General features: G+C 35.3%; 1 long non-coding RNA gene across 1 annotated transcript in view; it reads right to left on the reverse strand.

Moving 5' to 3' along the window:
* LOC130455142 (uncharacterized) overlaps positions 1–17,075 on the reverse strand; it is a 41,558-nt gene extending 24,483 nt beyond the window's left edge. Inside the window, exon 1 of the long non-coding RNA XR_008913070.1 lies at positions 16,878–17,075. This is a non-coding gene — a long non-coding RNA (uncharacterized LOC130455142). The remainder of the gene's footprint in view (positions 1–16,877) is intronic.
* Between the last annotated feature and the right edge of the window lie 7,232 nt (positions 17,076–24,307).

The following is a 24,307-nucleotide window of genomic DNA, read 5'->3' on the forward strand; positions in this document are numbered from 1 at the left end:
GTGTGTAAATGTGTTTGCAGTTGTGGTCATATAGTTCCTGTTTTTGTCTTGGCAAATAGATTCTTAAGTATTTTATATTGTCTAGGATGATTTAAAATGGAATTTCTCTTTCTAACCCTTGCTTCTGGGATGTGTTGGAAATATATAGAGATGCTAATGATTTATGTGATTTTGTTTTGTATCTTGCAACTTTGCTAAAGTTGTTGATTATTTCCAACAGATTTTTAGTTGATTCTCTGGGATTCTTCAAATAGACCATCATATCATCTGCAAAGAGTGATACCCTGGTCTTCTCATTGCCTATTTTAATAACTTCAATTTCTTTTTCTTCTCTAATTGCTACTGTCAGTGTTTCTAGTACAATGTTAAATAATAGAGGTGATTCTGGGTTTCCTTGTTTCATTACTGATCTTATTGGGAATGCTTTTAATTTATCCCCATTACAGATGATACTTGCACATGATTTTATATATATACTGTTTATTATTTTTAGGTAAGACCCTTCTATTCCTATGTTTTCTAGTGTTTTCAATAGGAATGAGTGTTGTATTTTGTGAAAGAATTTTTCTGCATCTATTGAGATAGTCATGTGATTTTTGTTGGTTTGCTTATGATCAATTATGATCATAATGATATGATCCATTATGTGGATTGTTTTCCTAATATTAAACCATCCTTGCATTTCTTGTATAAATCCTACCTGATCCTAGTGAATAACCTGATAAAATTAATTATGGTTGGACTCTGAATATTTTAAATGGTGGTCGCCAGGGATTTAATTTCTAAATCCCAAAATGAATTACTAAAGGAAATGTAATTTATGGTAGTTTTTTTTTTACAATATTTACAATTGAAGGAAGACATTAAGGACCGAGAGAGAGAGAGAGAGAGAGAGAGAGAGAGAGAGAGAGAGAGAGAGAGAGAGAGAGAGAGAGAGAACTCTGGCTTCTTATGATATCAGTTAGAATTTCTAGGCCCCAGTCAGGGGAAGATAAAATCAGGGTCACTAAGTCAGCCTTTCACTCACCAACGGTGATACTCTAAATGGAAAGAAGTCTGGTTGTCTGTCTTCCAGTCGCTCCTCAAGGGTCTGAATCTCTCCTCCGAGTCCAACTCTGAGTCAGAGATCCTTTTCCAACTTGAAACTTGAATCAAATATATACCTTAAATGAGTCTTTTTCTGCCCTTTTTGTCCTTTTAAAGATCTTTTTCTCTCGTGTCACCTCCCCTAAGACACTTTTCTCCATGACTGCCCATTTTTTTGGGTTACTTAACACCTTTTTTTGGTAAGTTTACCTTTTGTAGTTGTTTAACAACTTTTTGTGGTTAAAATGGGTAGATGTATTTCAAATACTAAATTATCACCTTTTGGGAATTAAAATCTAAAAATAGATTGTGGATTATAATTCAATCTTTCCAGTAAGGGAAGAGCTAAGTACCTTCATTGTTACAATCAAGAGATTACAATTTTATCTTCACAATAAAGGAAAAGCTAAGTGTCTTCACTGTTATAATCAGGAGAGAGCTAAATCCAGTCTACACAAACCCTTGCAATCACTTGCTGGAGTCATTTTGCTGGTATTCTAGTTAAGATTTTTGTTCCTATGTTCATTAAGGAGATTGATCTGTAGTTTTCTTTTTCTGGTTTTGAATGCCTTGATTTTGGAATCGGCACCATATTTGTGTCATAAAAGGAATTTGGTAGAACTCCAAATAGTTTGTAAGGTATTGGGATTAGTTGTTCTTTGAATATTTGATAGAATTCACTTGTGAATTCATCAGGTTCTGTGGATTATCTCTTAGGAAGTTCTTTGATGGTTTGTTCAATTTCTTTTTCTGATACAGGATTATTTCAGTATTCTATTTCTTCTTCTGTTTATGTAGGCAATTCATATTTTTGTACATATTCATCCATATCATCTAGATTGCCATATTTATTACCACATGATTGGGCAGAATAGTTTTTAATGATTGCCTTATTTTCCTATTCATTAGAGGTGAGCTCTCCCTTTTCATCTTTGATACTGATAGTTTGGTTTTCTTTTTTCCTTTTTTTTATTAGATTAATCAGTATTTTAGCTATTTTATTTGTTTTTCAAATTAATAGCTTTGTCTTATTTATTAATTCAATAATTCTTTCACTTTCAATTTTATTAATTTCTCCCTTAATTTTTAGGATCTCTAATTTAGTTTTCTTCTAGGGATTTTTAATTTGGTAGCTTTTATAAGGATAATTTTAGTATTTTGACTTAAAATCTATGTAAGTGGTCACCATGGGAAATTCCCAAATATGACAGTACCCAAGTCAGCTGGGGATTTATGGAGATTTTAATAAATAAAGAGAGAAGGATTTAAGGTAAGGAGAGAAAGAGAATTAATTTAAACTGCTCTGGCTTAGGCTGACCCAAGCAGTAGTTAAAGACCTAGGTCAAACTGGCCTCCCTGAACCTAAGGGAGAAGGAGTCAGTCTTATTATTCACCACAAGAACATCTCTAAGCAAACTCCAGTCCTCCACAGAATCTCCTGAACTGAGTTCCAAATCTGACTCAATTCAGCTCCAAATTCCCAACTGAATTTCTCAACTGTCTTTTTACCCCTTCCTTTTAAAGAGAATTTTCTCTTATGTTACCTTCCCTAAGTTTTTCACATTTACAAATCACAGTAGATGCTTTTTTCCCAGGACTGCCCATTCTTAGTTTTCACCTTCTTTGTTTCTCACATTCTCTGGTTAGATTATATCTTCTGAGTACTTCACACCTCTTTGTTAAGCTTGCCTTTTGTAAATTACTTGACCTTTTTGTGATTAATTTAACTTTTAGAGGTACTTAACACCTTTTTGTATTATATCTAAAAATAGACTTAGTTTAAGGTTCTAGCTTCACTATAAGGTATGAGTTAAGTACCTTCATTGTTCAATCAGGAGTTTACAACTTTATCTTCCCCTAAAGTATGTCTAAGTAGGGTGGAGTAATTTTAAGAGTTCCCAATACATCCCTGATTCTTGTTAGACCAAGTATCTCCATTGTTACAATAAGGCAATAGCTAAACCATATCTTCTAAGGTACAGTCTGAGGAGTTTTTAAGATTCACACTTTCAAGTTTTTTTATTTGAATGTCCAATTCATTGACTTCTGCCCTTCGTAATTTGTTAATATTTGAACTCAAGGTTATAAATTTATCTCTGAGTACTTCTTTGGCTGAATCCCATAGATTTTGGTATGATGTCTCATCACTGTCATTCTCTTCAATGAAATTATTAATTGTTTCTATGATTTTTTCTTTAACCAATTTTGGAGAATGACATTAACTAATTTCTAATTAAGTCTTTGATTTGAATTTCAATGAACTCTTAGTAATTATTATTTTATTGCATTATGATCTGAAATGGTTGCATGCTTTTGCATGTGTTTGCCATGTTTTTAACCCCCAGTATATGGTCAATCTTTGTGAATGTATTATGTACTGCTGAAAAGAAGGTGTATTCTTTTGGTCGCTATTTATTTTTCTTTTCTTTACATATCTAATGACTCTAATTTTTTTGATATTTTATTCATATCTCTCCTGATCTTGCTTTTTTGCTTCCTGTTGTGAGTGTGGTGAAGTGGGGTTTTTGAACAGGTAGATTAGCCATGGGCACATGGTTTTATTTTGTTATATTTTATTACTTTATTTCTAATGATTATTAATAAATATCTTAAAATATATGTGAAAGTATTGATGTTTAATTTTATTTTTTACAATGTCCATATTTTCCCCTGGAAGTATATAGTCATTTTTGATGGGTAGGTGATTCTTGATTATAGACACAATTTTCTTGACTTTCTGAATATCATATTCCAAGCTTTGTGGTTCTTTAGTGTGACAGCTTCCAGATCCTATGTAATCCTGATTGGTGCTCCTTGATATCTGAATTGTCTCTTTATGGCTTCTTGTGTTTTCTCCTTAGCTTGGAAGCTTTTGAATTTGGCAATTGCATTCCTGGGGGATGTAGTTTGAGGATTTAATGTAGAGGGTGATCTATGGACTCTTTCAAGGTCTTTTTTCCCTCTTGTTGAAGAACATCAGGGCAGTTTTCTTGGATAATTTATTTTAATATGATATCAAGGCTTTTGTTCATTTCTAGGTTTTCAGGGAGTCCTATGATTCTCAAATTCTCTCTCCTCGACCTATTTTCCCAGTCAACCATCTTCTCAATGAAATATTTCATGTTTCCTTCTATTTTGGCATTCATTGACTTTGTTTTATTAATTCTTGCTGTCTTGTGAGATCATTACTTCTACATGCCCAATTCTAGTTTATAAATACTGGTTTTCAGCTATGATCATTTGCCTTTCCTTTTCATTTTGGTCTATCCAGCTTTTCATGTCTTCTAGCATGTCATTTCTGGTATTCCATTTTCTTATCATTTCATTTCTGGGCTTCTTTTTCTAAGTAGGAGTTTCTATCTGTTAAACTTTTATTTTCTTTTTGAACTATTTCCCACTTGCCAAGTTTCTTCTATTTTTTCTCATGTGTTTCATCATTTCAAATTTAAGCTTCTCAAGAGCTTGTGGCCTATTTTCATTTTTTTGGGAAGGTTTGGATATGTTTACTTGTTTGTCATCCTCTGCTTTCTCCTCTGTATTCTGGATTTGTTCCTCCATACAAATTATTCAGGGTTTATGCCTTTCTCTTGTTCTTTTTGTTGGTTGAAATTATATTTCTTGGGTGTTTCTGACTATTATTTTATTGATTTTTCTTTTCATTCCCAGGCAGATGTCTTAGTGAGGAGAGAAGACTCTTTGTTTATTAAGCTATGGAGTGGTTTTTCTCCTGAGGCTATTTTTTGAGTCCCTGTGGCTTCTGCTATGTGCCACCCCTCTCTGCTCTATCTCTGAGCCCAAGGTTCATGTCCCTCAGCCTTCTGGGGTCCCAAATCTTTCTGCTCTCAGGGGTAAGTCTAGTGTTCTCAGCCAGCTCTGGAGAACCTAGAGATTGCCCCATGCTCACCCTGATTCTGGTGCACTGGCTCTGATTCTGGATCCACAGGTGGGGATGGTTGATCAGCTTGTATTTTGGTGGGAGTTATTTAACTCTTCTGGTAGCATGAAAATGCCCATATCCCACCTACCTTTATGGCTGTGTCCTAAAGTGGAGCTCCTTCACTCATCTGATTTTTTTTCTGTCCTTTTGAAGCTCTTTATGAATTGGTCGGTCATGAGGAGAAGAAGAGCCTTGCTTCTACAATGCCACCATCTTAACCTGGAAATACTTTGTATACTTTCTCGTATCCCTGTGCCTATCACTAGAGGTCAGAATGGAACTGCACAGGGAAGAAGGCTGTCTTTTTTCTTTCTTTCATTGGTTGATACCAATGTTCAGGGCAACTAGGTGGCATTAGAGTATCCAGCCTGGAGTTGGGAGGTCTGTATTCAGATTCAGCCTAAGAAACTTCCTACCTGTGTGGGCAGGGGTAATCATTTGGCCCCATTTGTCTAGCCCTTGCCCTTCTGTCTTGAAATTGTTACTTAAATAAAAAGTAAGGGCTTAAAAAAAGAAGCAGTTTTCACATGGAGAATCAAAAAAGGTACGTAAGCTATATTGGGAAAGAAGTCATAATTTTCTTGAAGATCATAATGTAAGGGTTGGAATACCAGATTTGGAATCTGACCATTTGTCTTTGAATTCTGGCTTTGTTACTTAAATGTGTGAGACTTTCTTCCCCTCTCTGGGTCACATTTTCTTCATTTGTAATTGAGAAGTTTTGGTTGGGTGATATGGTACCCCCAAAAAGGAAATATGACATTAAACTATTTTAGGAGAAGGTGACAGTTCAGGATTATGGAGATGATTATGTTATTCCTTACAAGAATCAAACCATAGCTAGACTACTGTGTTAGGTTCTGGCTAGTCATTAGGTTCTGGACACCACAATTTGGGAGAACAGTGATAAGCTAGAATGCATCTTAAAGAAAGCTACCAGAAGAGTCTTGGTACAGTTCACACTATATAAGGAATAGATGAAAGGACTGAAGACATTTAGCTTTTAACAAACAAAGCTTAGTGGGCATGTCAACATAATAGTTGACTTCGAGTATCCAAAAAGAAGAAGAGAGATGAAACATCAATGCAGGGTTAGAAGTAAATGATGTGAGTGGCAAAAAGGCAAATTGAGACATAAGAAAAAATTGAAATACCTAAAAATTAGAGCCAGCGCTAAAAGTAATAGGCTGGTTGCTCCTGAAGCTATCTGACTTGTTGGTATAGTTAACAGAATGCTGGATTGGTCTGAGTTAAAATTTTGCATTTACTCCTTATTCCACTCTGAGCAAGATATTTAACTTCTCTGAACATCAGTTTTTTCTTCTTTAAAATGAAGATTAAAAATAGCAAACTGTAAATTGCTAAATCCCATCTTCCTCAAGAAGCCTTTCCCACTCCATCTTAGTGCTAATGCCTTTATGAGTAATCTCCCACTTATTCTGTATATGGTTGTTTGCATGTTGTATATATACCCCATTAGATTGTGAGCTCCTGTGGGGAAAGATCCAAGTTTTTGCCTTTCTTGGTATCCTCAGAACTAAGTACAGTTTCCTGTTGTTTGGTTATTTTTCAAACATATTGGACTCTCCATGGCCCACTTGGGGTTTTATTTTTGGCAAGAATCATGGGGTGTTTTGCCATTTTCTTCTCCAGATCATTTACAGATAAATAAGCATGGCAAACTGGATTAAGTGACTCCCCCAGAGTCACAAAGAGTGAGGCTGGATTTGAACACAGGAAGATGAGACTTCCTGACTCCAGGTCTGGCACATTACTGTGCCCCCTACCTTTCCTTTCCTGAACATAGTAGATATTTAATAAAGGCTTGCTGACTTGATGACTTTCAGCTCCATGAACCTGATGCAGACACAAAGGGTAGATAAGTGACTCTTTTAAAATCTTTTCTAAATTCTTAGACTCTTAAAAATCTAGATATTGTGATTCTATGATTTGAGAATCTCTAAAATCTCTTCTAGTTATGAGACTATGACTACATCTATGTATCTCTCAAAGATGTCTTATGCAATTAGCATTCTGAAGAATTGATGTGGCTTTAAGTTAAACAGAAGAAAAAGAGATGAAGGGTTCCAACTTTTTGTAGCGAGATAAGCTCATATCTTTTTAGAATACTCCTTCAAAGATTCCTATATTCTAGACTTGCAGGATTCTGGCAAGGCTAACTACTCGTGTTGAAATTTAGATGTTAGAGTTCAAAGGGTCCTTTTGAGATATCAGATCCAACTCCCTTATTTTACAATAGAGCAAACTGAAATTCGCTGAGTGGGAGTGCCTGTCAAAACATCCAATGACTAGTAAGTGGCAAAGTGTGGGCTTGAATACAGATAGATGGCACAAAGCAATAGAATGTTCGACTTGTAATCAGGAAAATCTGAGTTCAAATCTTGTCGCAGACACTTACTAGCCATATAAACTCAAAAAAATCAGGTTCTGTTTCCTCATCTGTAAGATAATAAAACCTGCCTCACAGTAGGGGCAGCTAGGTGGTACAGTGTATAGAGCCCCAGGCTTGGAGTGAGGAAAACTCATCTTCCTGAGTTCAAATCCAGCCTCAGACACTTGCTAGCTATATGATCCTAGGCAAGTCACTTTACCCTACTTGCCATACTTACCTTATTTATAAAATGAGGTGAAGTAAATGGCAAACCACTCCCAATATCTTTGCCAAGTTAACCCCCAAATGGAGTCACTAATGGTCAGACACGATTGAACAACAACAATCCAGATATGAGGAGGAAATTTTTAAAATGAGTATAAGTACTTTACAGACAAATGTAAATGTTATTTATTATTAAACCTAACCAGATACAGAGTTCAATAATCTTTCTAGTATCCATAGTGAAAGACTGTATCAAAGTATTCAGATTATTTCCTCTTTTCTCTTATCTTTGAATTTCAGATAATTTAATTCCCGTATATGATTCCATGTTTCTGCCCCATGGAACAGAAAAGAAAGCATTTTAAATAGGTAACCCATTCCTAATGGCACTCCATGGTAATATTTGAGCACATTAATAATAATCCAAATGAGCTATCACAAAAGGAAATATAGGGTAACACATGAAAAGATAAAATTGGAACTGAGTCGTAGGAAAGGAGTTCAACAAACATCACTAAAAGAAGTGTTGGAAGCAAGCCATGTATAGATAGAAATATTTAAATAGGAAAGAAAAGCAGTATCTGAGGCCAGAGTAGAACTCACACTGGAAACACAAATAAAAGGGTAATTAGAAGGAAAAAATAATGGAAAGAAGCCATCTTGACATCATTGAAGTACTAGAGGGAAATAAGACAGAATAAATTTTCAAAGGCTCCAGTCATCATCCCCACTAACAAAGTGGCAGGATGGAGGCTAATGAGGTCTATTCAGAAAAGAGAGAGATCCCACTTTCTCCAGAAATTGCATTTCAGCTTTTAGAAGATCTGAAGTGAACTGGAGTGCCGGAATTTGGCTCAAGCTAGGAGTGTAAGTTCAAACCAGATCTTTCTCACTGTGTGACTTCTTAAGTTACTGAAGACTAATAGAAGTCTTCATTGGTTTCCTCCACTACAAAATGTTGATCATAATGTTAGCATCCACCTACGAAGTTTGTTGTGAGAATCAAATGAAATAATATTGAAAAGCATTTTGGGGAATAGACTTCTTATTGTAAGATAACATAATACAAGGGGTAGATAGGTAGCTCAGTGGATAGAGGCAGGCCTAAAGAAGGGAGGTCATGGGTTCAAATCTCACCTTAGACAAGTCTTAAATGTGTAACCATGGGTATGTCCTAGCTCTTACTGCTCTTCTGCCTTGGAATGAATAGTATTGATTTTAAGATAGTTTAATAATATAATATAGTAAAGGGTAGCACAACACAATGCAATTTGACATAGCAAACATAACACAGTGTAGCACAACACAACTAAGTAAATACAACAAACATAATAGCACATCATACAATATAATACAATATAAGAACATAACACAATATGCTATAACAACATAACATTATATAACATATAATAATGTAATATATAATATAATGTAACCAAATAGAACATTGCAAATTATATTATTCTTATTTTTATTATTATCTGAGTGTCCAGATGTGGGGATTCCCTGTATCTTCTTAGATTACAGCTGATTCACAACCCAATATCTTTGAGAGTTGCTATGTTCAAAGCAAATCACTAACCTGAGACTTGCCCGTTGTAGGAGAATCCCTCGCAAATTGTCTAGATCAGTACTTAATTGACAGACAATGAGTCTGTCTATCTCTAAGCTCTTACTCTTCAAAATTTGTGCCTCACTGGCAAAACCTTTTCTCCCTGTGTGAGAAAGATGCTTACTAGAGTCATCCAGGTAATGAAGTAATTCCAAACATTCCAAAATTCTTTCTCCCTAAATTACCATAACAAATAAGTATTGTTTAAGCATCTACTTAAAAAAATCTTCCTACTTTCCCTTCCTATAAAGAGTATAAAACTATCTCTACTTCAGTTTTTGTTTCTCCCCTTTTAAGAGAGCATTTAAAGATTTTGATATATAAAGATATATATATATATGTATGTATGTATATCATGAGTTCAAATTTGCTACTTATTGGAGGAAGCTGGGTAGTTCATGGTTGGATCTCTGAGCCTGAAGTTAAGAAAACATGAATTTAAATCTGACCTTAGGGATGTGACTTTGGGGAAGTTGCTTCAACTTTTTTTGCCTCAGTTTATTCAACTGTAAAATGGGGATAATAACAGCACCTATATTATTATAGGGATTGAAAATGAGATTTTTTTAGGATTAAAGAGGACCTAACACATAGTAGAGGCTATACAAATGAATATTCCCTTCCCTATCAGCTATATAGCATTTGTCAAGGGACTTCTCTGCATCTCAATTTCCTTCTCTGAAAAAATTAGATATTTAGATTAGATTATAATATTTACATAAATTTTTGACCTATAAAGTACTATATATATTTTATCTCATGTCAGAGATATAGGTGCTATTATTATCCTCATTTTACAGATGGATAAACTGAGGTTGAGAGCAGTCAAATGACTTGGCTAAGGTCACATCAATATTAAACATCTGAGCAAGATTTGAATTCAGGTCTTCATGATTCTAAGTCCAACATTCTATCTCCTGAGTGACTTATCTGGCTCTGAAACCTGTCCTATTTGAAATCTATAGTCTTATTATACAATAATCTTTAAGATTCCTTCTAACTCTAAATTCTATGACTAAAAGGAAAAAACAAACAAACTGAGTTGATCAAATTAGGTGAATATTAATTGATAAACATTATGAAATACAAAAATCATATTGCCATTTCTGAACTTGATTTGCAAGCTTTCTAGAGAGAAATTTCAAGAGATTTCTTTTATCCTTATAATAAACCAGTAATAACATCCCCATTATTCACATTGTCTGAAAAAGTAATGATAGTTATAAAAAGGTAACAGCTCTGCTGTGCAAAGGATGATTTCCCCTTGGTTCTTTTCTGTTCCAAGCTGTACTTTTCTCCAACATTCATGGTAGTCTGGAGAGTAAGAACAAGGAGAAACCTGAGGGCATTTGGTCAAAAAGAGATATTAAAGGCAGGTTTTTGAAGATTTGTCAATGATGTAATATCTGCCTTAATATTATACCATTGTAAATCTCTTACTAGTAGCTTTAAGTCCTTTGATTCTTAACATGCTTATTACGTTTCAACCACTATCTAAGATTAGCTTTTTCCGTTGCTATTAAACATGGGTAATTTGGGGAAATTTGCTATTTACAGTTTGTAGAAGTCTATTCATCAACACCTCTCAAAACTCAAATGAGTTTGCAATGTTATGACTGTATCATTGTAAATTTTTCTTCCACTGTTATATGATATGTCTTGAGTGGCAATTTCTGTACAGGTCCTTCTGGAAACTTACCACCCACCTTCATGAAGGGAAGCCTTCCTTGCATTCCCCTTCTTTTTTGAGTTTGACAATGAATTTTATATTAGATTGCCCATTTATTATTCCTCATTCTCACCGTATGGCCAGTGCATATTCTTTTTTCTAATTTCACATTTCTTTATACATGTTTTTGAAACTCTTTCTAGGGTATTTTCACTTTTTTGAATGTATTACAAGCTACCCACTTTCACCACGAGGTAGCTGGGTAGTACAGAGGATAGAATACCTGACTTTGAGTCAGGAAAGTATCTTCCTGATTTCAAATCCAGTCTTAGACACTACCTGTGATCCTGGACAAGTCACTTAACTCTGCCTCAATTTCCTCATCTGTAAATTTTTCTGGAGAAGGAAATGGTAAACCACTTCAGTATCTTTGCGAAGAAAACCCCAATGAGGTTGCAAAGGCAGATGCACAAGAACACTTTCATCCTGCACCTCCACCCTCTCCTTTGGATGAACTTTAATTTCACTTTTTCAGAGACCTTTGCATTCAATGACTTAGAGCTATACAACATCAATATAGGAATACAAGGATTCAAGGGATAGGTTGCTGATTTTGATGATTCAGAATTAAAAATCACATTAATTGGTTCAGAGTTTTAGGGCTAGAAAGGGTATTGATCATAGCCCAACTCTTTTTCATTTTACATAAGAGGAAATGAAGACCTAGAGAGATTAGATGACTTATCTAGATAATACAGGTGGTTAGGTGACTTGTTGAACCCAGGTTCTCTGACTCCTATCTCATCTGTTCACTCTACCTGGAAAGGGAAACACCTAATGGAAACTCTCCCTGTCTTCCCACTGCCCACTCTCTCTGTTGATGACATTTCCAGGGCATAACATTGACCAAGTCTGTTTCTATTTTTAATAGTCAGTCTAAAGAAAAGCATAATAAAATTCAAAATTCCACAAATAGAAAACATCAACACTGTAAAAATAACTTCAAAAATAGCTATCTAAAAAAAAGCGGGCAGTTCACTTGCTCTCACAAATTATGCCTTTGGAAGTTTACTGTTGTACTCTGGCCAATAAATGCATTTTTACTGAGATTTGACTAAGAGGTGGTTAGAAAAAAAAGATGTCATTAAAGATGCACCTCCTAGTGAGATAAGGGTCACCAGCATCAGTGTGCTATACGTACAGGTATGAGAGGACTTGAGCTCTGCATACTTCTTCCTAAGTTCAAACATGGGATCAAAAAAGGCAAGAATTGATGTGATCCCCTATCAGCTAAGCTTTATTTATGGCCATGGCTTCTTCCAGTGTCCAGATTTGGACAACTTAGTAGCTGAATGACCCTGGCAAGTCACTTAACTACTGTTTCATTTTCCCCTTTTAGCTGATGAGGGTTTTGGACTTAATGATCTCTAAGGACTTTGGCTGGCTCTGAATCTATGATCCTTTCCTTAGAATAGGAGACCTCCTACCTTCCCTGGTTTCTTTTAAGATAAGCATAAATCCTGCTCCTGTAAGAGGCCTTTCCTAGTCTCCCTTCTCTCTACCAACCTACCTAGTGACTTTTCCTTAAGACTATTTTCCTTTTACTCTGTATGTATCTTGAATGTAATCATTATTTGATATTGTTTCCTCCATCAGACTGTAAAGGACCTCCAAGTGTAGTTCAAGGAAAGAGACCACATTTTTTTAACTTGTCTCTCTAGGGCTTAGCATGAAACAAAAAAGTAAACAAATGCTTGGTGACTGATTCACTTAATAGGTTTTGGATGAATATTCCCCTGATTGCATAGTAATTTATTGGAAACTGATCCACATCAGACTATACTAAAGATATCCCTTCTCCGGTCCCCAAAGGAGCTATTACCCTGTTTCCTCTTACAAATGTCACCATTTCCTTTTGTAAATTGTTACGTATGGGATTTTGAAGGGAATGGAAAAAATTCTCTAAAAATGCTATTAAAAGCACAAGGCTTAAATGAACATTAGGTAGTTGTTGTAACATTGAATTCTTACCATTAAGAGAGAAGGGGAATGCATTGGGGATGTCCTGGTAACATAATACACACACACACACACACACACACACACACACACATACACACACACACACACATCTGCACATGGACTGCGTACTTGCTAAAATACAATTATAAGTCGAAATCTCCAGATATTATTCATGTCATGTTCTCTCCAGCACAATTCTGTCATTGTTTTCCAAGCAGCTTCTTGGCTCTTCGAATCAATGAGCCACCGGCCTGTGAATTGATTTTTATTGCTCTCCTCCCCCCTTTCCTCCTTCCTGCCTTTGAGCAAGGTGGGGGTGGGATATGATTGGCCTTTGAGCTCCACTCCTATTTCAAGGCTTCGTCCCAAGGTTCTTTTTTTCTTTTTTCATTTGTTTTAATGTGGTAGTTGTAACAGAGACTACAAATTAGATTCCTTAAGCCATCTGTTTTTCAAGGTCCTAAGAGGCCACAAACATTTTCATTTTTAATTATACTCAATATTCCTGGCCTTTCATTCTACAGGGAAAAACAATTGATGATTCAAGAAGGTATCTAGTAAATTCCGTGAATTCCCTCCCTGAACTAATGTCCCAGGTTAGCAAATAGAGAGGCACTGAAGAGGTTTGAGTTGGTTTGCTTGTTTGTTGGAAACTAGTAGCTAGCTTCATTCCATACAATAAAAAGAAGAGCTAGCATTTGTAGCAGAGCACTTCACATGCGTTAAGTAATTTGATCTTCACAAACACTCCATTGCGTAGAAAAGGAAACTGAGGCCAGATGAAATTGAGTGGTTTTCTCAGGGTCACAGTAAGTGTTTAAGACAGCAACAAAACGCTTGTCTTTGGGGGTCCATGTCCTGTGTTGTAATCACAATGCCATCTCCATGTCTCCGGGAAATATCAATGATGATTAGGAGTGCTAATATTGATGGTACATTTCAATGCTTGCAGAGGATTTTACAAAAATTGTTTCACCTACATACCATTGGGAAATATATAAAAAGAAATTACTGTGAAAAAAATCTTCATTTTATTACTTTGAAGCTAGGAATCTGTGTTTCTTCATCTCTAAAATGAGGATAATAATAGCACCTACTCTGCAGGATTGTTTTAATAATTAAATATGTCAACCTAAGAAAGTATTTCAAGTACCTAACACATAGTAATCAATTAATACATGCTTGTTCCTTTCCTCCTCTCTTTATCCTAATAAAATAAGGGTGTATTTGAACTCAGGTTTTCTTGACTCCAGGCCCAAGGATCTATTCACTGTGCCACCTAGCTACATACTAAAAACTATTCCAAGAAAAAAGTTCAACATAAATAGTAAAATTTGCAGATAGATAGAAATGGATCAGTCAAGAAAAAAATATGGAGTTATCCATTAAAATCTCATTATCTACCACCCCACTTTCAGAGCAAGGAAAACAGGATACTGAGGGTCCTAGAGAACATAACAAAACTGAAGGCAGACGTGGATTGACTGAATAAGTCAATCACTTGATATCACTAATAATGAATGAATCAACTATTCCATCAAAGACATTAAACTAATGGACCTCTTTTTACACCCCTGTGGGTCTCCTATAAACCTGAATATACAGGAGAAAAAAAAACACATCACAGAGATCTGAGAGAGAGAAAAAGAACTTTGTCTTAATACTTTGTCCAGCCTTCTATGTACCTTTCCTCCTTGACCTGAGAAGGACCCTGCGAACTTAGGAGGGACAGAGTATATTGGCCTTTTTCAACTGTTTCCAGGTATTTCAGAAGCTGTCATATGGAAGAATCAGCAGACTTTCTCAGCATGACCCTATTGGGAAGAACTAGGAGTAAAACTTGCTGAGCTGCAGATATAGGTTCTAATCTAAGAGAAACATGAACAGGAAGCTAATCATGTGTTATTGGTGAAGAACTTGAGCTGTTCAATAAATTGGAATGAATTCCACATTCAAATGAAATGATACCAGAGATAGAATTAGTCCATATGAATATTTTAAAAAAGACTGGATATTTATTTAGCAGCAATTATGGGGGGAATTAGAGTGAAGGTTCTTAATCTAAGCTCCAGCAAGTTGTTGTTTCTCAAAATATTTTGAAAACTAGATAACTGAGTTCCTCTTCAGAATCTCCATTTGAGGAATGCCCTCACTAGCCATGCTCACTTTCTACTTGGCTTTGGGATCTTCTTTCCTTCTACCCGCATACCACCACTTTTTAAGCTCCCTTTTATGTGTTACCTTCTCCTTTTAAGAAGGTGAACTACTTGAGGGATAAGAATGTCTTGCATTTGTATTTCCAGCATTTAGGATACTGTCTAATATATAGTATATGTTGATTCATGCTTTAAAGTAATCTGGGTTGCATGAAATATTCAAGGAGGACTAGCACCTCTGATATGAGGGCTTGCCCAGCTCTTTTGGGGGCTGCTTATTTGCCTTTTGTGTATACCAGTCATTCAACTTTCTAACCTATGGCCCCCGAAATCTACAGCAATGTTGGTAAAACTATGGCACCTAAGCCAGAGAGTGCTGGAGGGGGCTGCTCCATTCCTCCTCCCCATGTGCACCTGAGAACATTTCTCACATCATCTTCCCCTCTGTCTATCAGCCCAATCAGAATGCTTCCTCCCTCCCCTTTCTGAGGTAAAACAGGGTGCTCACATGCCACATGAGGGTTGCAATTTGGGCACTTGGTCTCTAAAAGGTTTGCCATCACTGAAAAGCATGCCCAGCAGTCATACCTTAGTAAACAATTTCAGTAGAGGGACTAAACCAAGTTGAGGGTAAACCTATGAGTCACAAACCCATCAGTGAATTAGGAAGGTGTCTACCTTAAGCATGTAAAGACATTTCCCACTTCAAGGGAAGGATGAGAACAATTTGCTACATTAGCTAAGGTGGCATCTGAAACAGACATGGAGAGTACTCAGAACTTGATCAGAAATTAAAAAACAAAAAACAAAAACAAGGTAATCCATGCATTCCAGGTCATTGCCAGTTTTCTTGACTTTTGTTTGGCCACTGGTCTTTGATAACCCTGAAAGAGGAAATAAGGTTGATGATTTTGTATAATCCTTCCTCACTTAAGTCCAATTCATGCATTAGACATCATTTGTGATGTAATTGGTCCTCTGAGAATGAAGGACAAAAAATACAAGCAGAAAATATTATTTGGGGAAGGAGTCCACCAGACTACTAAATCAGTTAATAACACAATCAAATGGCATTCAGCATACAGTAGTAAATGACCATAATAACCTGATATTTGAGAAACTGAAAGATGCAAACTTTTGAAAGAACTCACTATTCCACAAAAAATTCAGGGCAGGGAAAACTGGAAAACAGAAATTAGGCACAGACTAATACCTCACACAACATACTAAGATAAAGTCAAAATAGAAGCCTCATTTAGAAATAAGGGGGAATACCATAAACAAATTAGTGGAACATAGAATAGTTTATCTATCAGATTTACGGAGAAGGGAAGGATTATTTCCAAATGAGACAGAAAGAACATTATTAGATGTAAAATAGATAATTTTAACTGCATTAAATAAAAAAAATTCTTGAACAAACAAAGCAAATACAATCAAAATCATAAGGGAAACAACAACCTGGGGAAAACATATTTATAGCAAATCTTTGGCAACAGTCTTATTCCTCAAGCATATAGAAAACTGAGACAAATTTATAAGAATGCAAACCATTCACCAAGAGACAAATGGGCAAGTTGTGGTACATGACTATAATGGAATACTCTTGAGCCATAAGAAATTACAAACAAGATGATCACAAAAACAAGCAAACAAGCAAACAAACAAACCTGGTTAGACTTATATGAAGTGGTACAAAGTGAAGTGATCAGAACTAGGAGAAGTTGTACACAGCAATAACAATAAAATACAATGATTACATACAAATACAAAGATACCTAAGCAAATTCTTGTCACCATTGCTTCACTTAACTGATGATTTGTATTCAGCTCAGCAGTGAAATCCTGGATGAGACTGATAGCTTAGTCTCTTCTTTGAGTCTCTGTATGAAGTGTAAAGGGAGGGTACCTCTAAGTACACTTCTGTGGCTGAGAACATCAGTGCTACAAAGACCAGTGGCCTGAAGAAAGGGCTCCATTTTCAGTCACCATGGAAACATAGAAGGAAAGAGCAAACATCATAATGGTACTAGAGAACAAAAAGGTTGCACATTGTAAAAAAAGCAGTGGTCCATATTCAATATCACCTGACAATACAACAAATAAAAACAAATCTAAAAAACTTTGATATATTTCCAAAGTGTAATTCAGTCTCTTATTATTTAGATTTACAGGAAAAGCCTTCTTCTTCCCCAATACAATTCATAGATTATTTGATATAAAGATTAGTTTCAGAACATATTAAACCCTTAGGGATATTTCCTCAAATTGCTCTAGTAATAAGCAACTTTTAAAACTCTTAACATATAGACAAACTGACAGATTGATAGGAAATTATTTTTATGTGTACATATTTATGTACATAGATTAGCTGGAGAGATAGATGATGGTGATAGTTCATGTATTAAAAATGTATTTGGTGGATCAATGATATAGTTAGAGGGCTGATATATAGATAGAATCTGTATAATTTAGTTTTTTTGTGCCCCCACCCTGTCCTTTGTATAAAAGAAAAATCTGATTTTTCTCTTGTTCTTTTTTGGGGTGTTTATAATACTTTATGGTAAAATTTGGTTTATTTTGTCAAAGAGTGATTGATGTATTAAAGTGATGGGGATGGCAAGGAAACAGTAGAGTAGCATAGAGGTCTGAACTCTTGTAACACAAGGCAAAAAAACAACAAAACAAAACAAAAACAACTGCCCTATCTTGGAGTGGAGGAATTGAGAAGCCAAGTATGAAATCCAAGTTTTTAGTGGGGTTGGAAATAGAGAATAGGGTCAATGTATGGGACTCTGGGTAAGATTTTGAAAAGCAATGTAGTCTAGTGGAAAAAAAGAATGTTATAAACCATTCATTTAGAGTTTGAAGAGACTTTAAAGATCATTTTTTCAGTTTTTTTTATTGTACAGATGAGGAAACTGAGTCCCTATGGAACTAAAAGACAGGCCCAAGGTAAAACAGATACTAAATAATAGAGTTGGGATTTCAATTCAGATCTAACTCCCCATCCACTATTCTTTGCACGGCACCATATATCTTACAAGGATGGCTGAATTTTAGTCTTGTCTTTGACACATATTGCCTATGGACACTGGTAAAAGTAAAGGGCTGAAACAGTGGAGTCTCTGAAGCTCCTTTAGGGAGACTGCTGAACATAAGAAATAGACAATAGAAACATAAAAATGTTAAGATACTTTAGGAAGTAATTAAGTGTTTAGATTTTTTTTTTGCTTCTTTAGGGCAAGTATGATGAAAAACCTACACCATCACTTTGGTGGACTTAGAGGATAGATATCCATCAGTCTACTAAAGGAGCAGCTACATGACTATTGGACTTTAGAAAACATAAATTAGCTCAAGGACACCTGGGAGTGTGATCTCAGCAAACAACAGGGCACTGGTTCATGTGACCTATGGACATATGGCACTATTGTTGCTTCTATCACTGTTGGATCTTTTTTCTTCTATGAAAGGAAAAAAAATAGCATCACCATATAGGCTTAAAAAGATTGATAGAGCCAGCAAGAGATCTAGGAATCAGAGTCAATACCAGAGTTTTTAGGGAACTGAAACAAAAACTCTCTAAATATCCTAAATCTATCTACATGAGGAGTAAATGGGAGAGGACACATATTTTTTTCATCCTGACTGGTTTAGAACAAGCTTAACCATTCCTCTCTTGAGTTTCTACTTTATAAAAGATATGGAAGTTGTCTTCAAATATTTAAAGGACTTTAATGTGAAAGAGAGATTCAAATTGTTTTTCTTGATTCCAAAACACAGAATTAGGAGCAATGAAAGTTGTTGTGGAAAAGTTATAAAGTGGTAAACTGAGTCTTCAAGGAATGGGAAAAAATCTTACAATTAGAGCGAACCAAAGTAAAATGGAATGTTTCTTGAGGTGGCAGACACCTCTTTCCATCAGAGGTCTTCATGTAAAGATCAAATGGACCTTGTGAATTGGACAATATAGAGTTTGAGGTCACTTCTAAGTCTATGATTCTGTAAAATTTATTTCCTAAATCTGACCTGCTGAAGATATGAAATGCAATAATCCATGGACAACATGTGGCAGAAATCAGGGACAACTGACTATGGAACCTAAAAGAAATAAATAGAAATGTAGTGGAAAGATCAATGAACTAGGCACCAAGAGAGTTATTTTTAAGACTTAGTTTTCCCAACAGTCAATTATGTGGTCTTGGAAAAGTTTATTCATGCTCAGGAGACCTCATTTTCCTCATGTGAAGAATTGGGGATTCGATTAATCAGTTGATAAGGTCCCTTCCACCTTTATATAGCTTCATAGAAATAAATTTTGAAAAGATCATATAACGTAGATTTAGAGGTAGAAGAGACATTAGATGTAATTAAGTCTACCCATCCTCCTCTGTCCATTTTACTTATGAGGAAGTTGAAATCCAGACACTTTAATCATCTAGATAGTAAGTCTGACGTACATTTGAACCCAAATCTTCCTGGTCATCTCAAATTCCTTCATTTCACTGATGAGGAAGCTGAGGTAACTAAAAAGCTAAAGTAACTTCAACAGTATCAAATATGTAGTAAGTGAAGGAGTTTGTATTCATGTTAAAGTTCTCAGCCCCTCAACCCAATTTCCATATGTAAGCAACTAATTGTATCAATACAGAATATATTTGGGAAAATGGACACAAAAAATAGGAGGCAAGATTTAAATAAAAACACAAACTTTGGTTTTATGTTTTTTCAAGAAACCTTTGGTTAAGGAAATTCCAAAGTCCTAAAAAGAAAACTAATTGGGCAAATGTATAATACATCCTGACAATGCATGATAGGTAACTGAGCAATTTTGAATTTTAATGTTCCCTATTAAATTCCCAGAAGGAAAGCAATGTGGTATAATAAATGGAATACAGGGCTTGGAGCCAGGAGGAACTCAATTCAAATCTAGCTTCAGACACTTAATGTCTAAGTGATCCTGAGCAAGTCATTTAACCCTGTTGACCTCAATTTCCACATCTGTCAAATGAGCTGGAGGAGAGGAAAAAAGCACTCTAGTATCTTTGCCAAGAAAACCCCATATATGGTTATGAGGAGTTGGACATGAGTGAAACCACTGAAAAACATTGAATTTTCAAGATGTATTTATAGAAACTCTCCATTTATCAATATAAATTCATTAGAAAAAATAAAATGAAAATATATGTAATAAAACTCATTTATGATGTGTAGGGGAATGAGAATTACAATATGGATCAATTTGAGAATTCCTTTAATCCAAAATCATTGTAGACTTCAATTATACATTTTAAAAGGATATTTTTTCCTTTTACATTTAATTTCTTAGAAGATCATACTTGATGCAGATGGACATAATTACTCTCTGTAATCTAATGCTCTAATTTCCCAAACAAATAACTTGCATCTTTCCCTGTGGAGGCTTCTCCAATTACCCATTAAGCACAAGGAAATTATTTAGCCTGAACCTGCGATTTAGCAAAGAATTGTGTAGCCATTCAGAAGGCCATTTCACACACAACGCAGATAAATTATTCAGAATTAATATGAAGTGTACAACAAGGAGGACAAATCCATTTTTTTCTATGCATTCTTTTCTTTACATAGAGGGTTCAGCTGGACACTAGAAAAAAATAGGAATTAAAAATACATACTTACCAATGTCTTTTTTCCTTCCTTAGTAGAATACAAGGAAAAAGGAAAAGCTAAAAGGAGAGAAAACAGATCAAAAACTGGGCAAGAGATCTTCCATCCTTAGGTGGTCTGAAGAAAGAATAAAAGAAGTAAAGAGATAAAGAAGAGGAACTGCTCTGCCTAAGCCCAACACTAGACAACCTTCATGAGCAGCTTTCTATGTTTCTTTTCCATTCTTTTTTTTTTAACATTATTTTATTTGGTCATTTCCAAACATTATTCATTTTAAACAAAGATCATTTTCTTTTCCTCCCCCACACCCACCTCCTCCATAGCCAACGCATGATTCCACTGGGTACCACATGTGTTCTTGATTCGAACCCATTTCCATGTTGTTGGCATTTGCACTAGAGTGTTCATTTAGAGTCTCTCCTCAGTCATATCCCCTCAACCCCTGTAGTCAAGCAGTTGCTTTTCATCGGTATTTTTACTCCCACAGTTTATCCTCTGCTTGTGGATAGTGTTTTTTAGATCCCTGTAAGTTGTTCAGGGACATTGCATCACCACTAATGGAGAAGTCCATTACCTTCGATTGTACCACAGTGTATCAGTCTCTGTGTACAGTGTTTTCCTGGTTCTGCTCCTTTAGCTCTGCATCACTTCCTGGAGGTTGTTCCAGTCTCCATGGAATTCCTCCACTTTATTATTCCTTTTAGTACAATAGTATTCCATCACCAACATATACCATAATTTGTTCAGACATTGTCCAAGGGCATCCCCTCATTTTCCAATTTTTGGCCACCACAAAGAGTGCAGCTATGAATATTCTTGTACATGTCTTTTTCCTTATTGTCTCTTAGGGGTTACAAACCCAGCAGTGTGATGGCTGGATCAAAGGGTAGATATTCTTTTGTTGCCCTTTGGGCATAGTTCCAAATTGCCCTCCAGAATGGTGGGATCAATTCACAATTCCACCAGCAATGAATTACTGTCCCAACTTTGCCACATCCCCTCCAGCATTCATTGCTTTCATTTGCTGTCATGTTACCCAATCTGCTAGGTGTGAGGTGATACCTCAGAGTTGTTTTGATTTGCATCTCTCTGATTATAAGAGATGAAGAACACTTTTTCATGTGCTTATTAACAGTTTTAATTTCTTTGGCTGAGAACTGCCTGTTCATGTCCCTTGCCCATTTATCAATTGGAGAAAGGCTTGATTTTTTTGTACAATTGATTTAGCTCTATAAATTTGAGTAATTAAACCTTTGTCAGAGGTTTTTATGAAGATTGTTTCCCAATTTGTTGCTTCCCTTCGGATTTTAGTTACATTGGTTTTGTTTGTACAAAAACTTGTTAACTTGATGTATTCCAAAGTATTTATTTTGCATTTTGTAACTCTTTCTAAGTATTGTTGGTTTTAAAATCTTTCCCTTCCCAAAGGTCTGACATGTATACTATTCTGTGTTTGCCTAATTTTCTTATAGTTTCCTTCTTTATGTACAAGTCATTCACCCATTTTGAATTTATCTTGGTGTAGGATGTGAGGTGTTGATCCAAACCTAATATTTCCACACTGTACTCCAAGTTTTACAGAAGTTTTTATCGAATAGTGGATTTTTGTCCCAAATGCTGGGATCTTTGGGTTTGTCATATATTGTCTTGCTGAGGTCACTTACCCCGAGTCTATTCCACTGATCCTCCTTTCTGTCTCTTATCCAGTGCCAAATTGTTTTGATGACCATTGCTTTATAATACAGTCTGAGATCTGGGACTGTAAGGCCCCCTTCCTTTGTATTTTTTTCATTATTTCCCTGGATATCCTTGATAATTTGTTCTTCCAAATGAACTTTGTCATAGTTTTTTTTCTAAATCAGTAAAAAAAAAAATTTTGGAAGTTCAATGGGTAAGGCACTAAATAGATAAATGGGTTTGGGTAGGATGGTCATTTTTATTATATTGGCTCATCCTACCCATGAGCAGTTAATGTTTTTCCAATTGTTCAAGTCCAGTTTTAGTTGTGTGGAGAGTGTTTTGTAGTTGTGTTCATATAGTTCCTGTGTTTGTCTCAGGAGATAGATTCCTAAGTATTTTATTTTGTCTAAGATGATTTTGAATGGGATTTCTCTTTCTAGTTCTTGCTGCTGAGCTGTGTTGGAAATATATAGAAATGCTGATGACTTATGTGGGTTTATTTTGTATCCTGCAACTTTGCTAAAGTTGTTGAATATTTTGATTAGCTTTTTGGTTGAATCTCTAGGATTCTTTAAGTAGACCATCATGTCATCCACAAAGACTGATAACTTGGTCTCCTCCTTGTCTATTTTAATGCATTCAATTTCTTTTCTTCTCTAATTGCTACTGCTAGTGTTTCTAGTACAATGTCAAATAGTAGAGGTGATAATGGGCATCCTTGTTTCACTCCTGATCTTATTGGGAATGCATTTAGTTTATCCCCATTGCAGATGATAGTAGTTGATAGTTTCAGATATATACTGTTTATTATTTTTAGGAATGACCTTTCTATTCCTATGCTTTCCAGTGTTTTTAATAGGAATGGGTGTTGTATTTTATCAAAGGCTTTTTTGCATCTATTGAAATAATCATGTGATTTTTGTTGGTTTGTTTGTTGATGTGGTCAGTTATGTGGATGGTTTTCCTAATATTGAACCAGCACTGTATCCCTGGTATAAATCCTCCTTGATCATGGTGAATGACTCTTCTGATCACTTGCTGGAGTCTTTTTGCAAGTATTCTATTTAAGATTTTTGCATCTATATTCATTAGGGAGATTGGCCTATAATTTTCTTTCTTTGTTTTTGGACTTCCTGGCTTTGGAATCAGTACCATGTTTGTGTCATAAAAGGAATTTGGTAGAACTCCCTCTTTGCTTATTATGTCAAATAGTTAGTATAGTATTGGCGTTAGCTGTTCTTTGAATGTTTGATAGAATTCACTGGTGAATCCATCAGGCCCTGGGGATTTTTTCTCATGAAGTTCTTTAATGGCCTGTTGGATTTCATTTCTGATATTCTATTACTTCTTCTGTTAGTCTAGGCAATTTATATTTTTGTAAATATTCATCCATATCACCTAGATTGGTATATTTATTACCATATATTTGGGCAAAGTAATTTTTAATGATTTTCTTAATTTCCTTCTCATTGGAGGTGATGTCCCCCTTTTCATCTTTGATGCTGTTAATTTGCTTTTCTTCTTTCCTTTTTTTTAATTAGATTGACCAGTACTTTGTCTGTTTTGTTTGTTTTTTCAAAGTACCAGCTTCTAGTCTTATTTATTAGTTCAATAGTTCTTTCACTATTGATTTTATTAATTTCTCCCTTAATTCTTAGGAGCTGTAGTTTGGTTTTCTTTGGGGGGGTTTTAATTTGTTAGCTCTCAAGTTTTTTTATTTGTATTTCCAATTCATTGACCTCTGCCCTCCCTAATTTGTTAATATATGTACTCAAGGATATGAATTTTCCTCTAAGTACTGCTTTGGCTGCATCCCATAAGGTTTGAAAGGATGTCTCACCATTGTCATTTTCCTCAATGAAATTATGAATTGTATCTA

Source organism: Monodelphis domestica, chromosome 6, assembly GCF_027887165.1.
Source record: "Monodelphis domestica isolate mMonDom1 chromosome 6, mMonDom1.pri, whole genome shotgun sequence".
Classification (NCBI taxonomy): domain Eukaryota; kingdom Metazoa; phylum Chordata; class Mammalia; order Didelphimorphia; family Didelphidae; genus Monodelphis; species Monodelphis domestica.